Below are 3,419 nucleotides of genomic sequence, written 5' to 3'. Positions count from 1 at the left end.
CATGCATGGAAATTAGGCCAGTGCCAATAATGTTTGAGACCAAAAAAATTTAGAACAGGATAAAACCAGTTCGAAAGGCAAGAAAATCTAATTACATTAATAGGAAAAATAAATTACGGGCGAGCTGAGTTCGGGAAGGGGGGTGTAGGGGGGTTTAAGGGGGGGAAAACGGTTTATCACGATTTCCGGAAAAACTAAGAGTCCTATCGAAAAAAACTAAATTGCAAAGTTGTTGGTAATAAAAAGATCTACAACTTTTTCATTTTCACTTTTTTTCTATAACCTCAAAATATATGCGAAAAATTCAAAAAACCGACTTTTTGGTTTTTTATTTTTATCTCCCACAAAAAAAAATTTTTTTTCACTAAATTTAATGAAAAGTTACCTTATTATGTCCCAAATACACTGTAATTTTTTGGATTTAAAATATTTATTTTTTCTCCTTATTTTGGTTCAGTAGTAAAAAAGCATCAGAATTTTCAATCAAAAATTCTCACGTCAAAATATCTGATTTTTTTTAAAAATCGGAGCAAGTTTTTTTCGTTGGAATCTCTACTTTTTGATGGTATAAAAAACAATATACAATACTATGGAAACTTTTTGCAAAAAATGAAGAAAATCAAAAAAACTCGAATTTGAAAAAAAAACATCACTATGTAAAATTTTAAGCTATTTATTAAATTAACAGCAAATACAATAATTAACAGCAAACACAATTGGAAAACTGATTATTTTTCATAATATTCAAGGTTACACAGTTCGAAATTGCGGAAATTACTCATTTATCCCATCCTACAGTGTAGCTTGCTATTCGTAACTCCAAAAAACTATAGGGGGCACTGCAGTCACCGTCTAATGATGGATGAAAAGGGTATAAAACAAATGCATGCTGTAGCTTGATTTTTAATTATTTTAATTTATTTTTATTTTCAGTTTGTGACAATGTCACATGGAAAATTTCATTTTTCGAGTAATTAAAGTGTACATTTTAATAAGGAGCTTAAAATTTTTACATAGTTATAACTTTTTTTTTTTCAAATTCGAGTTTTTTGATTTTTTTCATTTTTTGCGAAAAATTTCTATAGTATTGTATATTGTTTTTTATACCATCAAAAAGTAGAGATTCCAACGAAAAAACTTGCTCCGATTTTTAAAAAAAATCAGATATTTTGACGTGAGAATTTTTGATTGAAAATTCTGATGATTTTTTACTACTGAATCAAAATAAGGAGAAAAAATAAATATTTTAAACCCAAAAAATTACAGTGTATTTGGGACATAATAAGGTAACTTTTCATTAAATTTAGTGAAAAAAATTTTTTTTTGTGGGAGATAAAAATAAAAAACCAAAAAGTCGGTTTTTTGAATTTTTCGCATATATTTTGAGGTTATAGAAAAAAAGTGCAAATACAAAAGTTGTAGATCTTTTTATTACCAACAACTTTGCAATTTTGTTTTTTTCGATAGGACTCTTTGTTTTTCCGGAAATCGTGATAAACCGTTCCCCCCCTAAACCCCCCTACACCCCCCTTCCCGAACTCAGCTCGCCCGTAATTTATTTTTCCTATTAATGTAATTAGATTTTCTTACCTTTCTAACTGGTTTTATCCTGTTCTAAATTTTTTCGACTTTTTACCATTTTCAAAGCTATTGGCACTGGTCTAAATGTACAATAGCGTATTATTATTTAGCGTGCGAACTAATTCTAGAAACTCCTTGTTTCCAATGCAAGTATTTTTATTTTTCATCTGAAAAATTAATGTCCTACTATGATACTACATACTCTTGTCAAAAACAATGCGCTTTGCACCACTCTTGTCTTTTTGGTCATATGAATCGGTGTGGAGTTAAAGGAAAATGTCCAGTCTACAATTCTAAAGTGCTCTTAGGCCCACAGAAGTACAATAACTTCTAAATGTCCTTCTGGTTCAGTTTTTGATTCATTTTACGGCCCTCATCCACAAAAAATTAGAGATTTTTTGTCGCTTGTCCTGATTCCATCTCAGACCAAAACTGACTTCGGATTTTCGCGATATCTAACGCTTTCTAAGGTGCTTGGAGTGTCTACCAAGGGCGCTCATATGCAAAATTTTAAGGGGGGGGGGGGGCTCTGATATTTTTCCCATGGTTTAGCAGGATATTTTCCCCATGGAAACCGACTTCAGTACAGATTAGAGCTAATAAAATTTAACATTTTTGATAACTTATTTATTAATTGCTGGAGAAAAAATGTTTTTAGATTTTTACAAAGAAAAAAGTAGTTTAAAAGGAAGGAAGTTCTCATTTCCAAAGAAGGGGGGCTTGAGCCCCCCACTTTCCCTCCTATATGGGAGCCTATGGTGTTTACAGACCAAATCCTATGGTTCTGGGGGATATGAACCGGTTGAAAGGTAAATCAGTGAAAGGTATCTCTTCCAGCGTGGCCTTGCGAGCCCATCTCAAACGTTTCTGGCATATTTAGAGTCATACGAATGCCTGAATTTTTGGAACTTGCAAAACTTCTGTTTGAGCTGTTTTTTCCTTTAGTCGCACTTATCGGTCACAAATTCCCACAAACGACTGCTCTCGTGGAAACCCTAGGATTTCATTGAACTCACTTTTGTATGACCTAACGATTAACTGGAATGTTCACTGTTCGTTTTTGTACACTTTCCGGACATCGAGTATCATTTCCAAGTCACTTGAAACAGCAAGCCGCTTCAAATACTGTTTGTCGATTGTCGAGTCACAATAAGCAAACGAACTGTCGTTCTATTTGGTTAAACAACTTAAAATAGCAGGTATTTCGCTTAATATTGTAAGAAAACCGAAAAACAATACATAAACTAGGTAATATATTGTAAATTATTTCCTAACAAAGTGAGAAACAAAATATATTAGGTACTCATTAAAATGAAATTACCTTTCTTCCATTCGATGATACAATTTTTGTCCGATACTTTTTTACCGCACCCTGTATACTGCCGTGCTAAGCAAAAAAGGGCAGTTGGATCAAGCTGAGATTTTGTGCTTTAAAGTGTGACTCTTCCATATATTTGATTCAGATGTCTTTTTTTTTTTTTTTTAAGAATTTTTCGAAACAATAGCTCTTGATCAAATGACCCTAAAACATTTTATTTATTAAGTAAAATACGAAACAGAGAACAACTTGGGTACAATAATTTAAATTTGTTCAAAAGGGCTGGTATGACTACTTTTACTACTGTGCTTAGCATGGCCGTATGAATAAACTTAAACTCCAGTTTAATTTTGGTTCAGCTTAAGAAAAACTAATTTAGTTTTGATTTGGACTTAGACTGGATTGGAAAAAATCAAAACTCAATAGCTTTTATTTTCAGACAGTAACATTGTATTATTTTTCTTCCAAAAAAAAAAAAAATCAATCATGTTTAAAAGTCGAAAATTTCAGAAGTTTCAAA

Source organism: Uloborus diversus, chromosome 5, assembly GCF_026930045.1.
Source record: "Uloborus diversus isolate 005 chromosome 5, Udiv.v.3.1, whole genome shotgun sequence".
Classification (NCBI taxonomy): Eukaryota; Metazoa; Arthropoda; class Arachnida; order Araneae; family Uloboridae; genus Uloborus; species Uloborus diversus.
Note: the sequence above shows the minus strand (reverse complement) of the source record.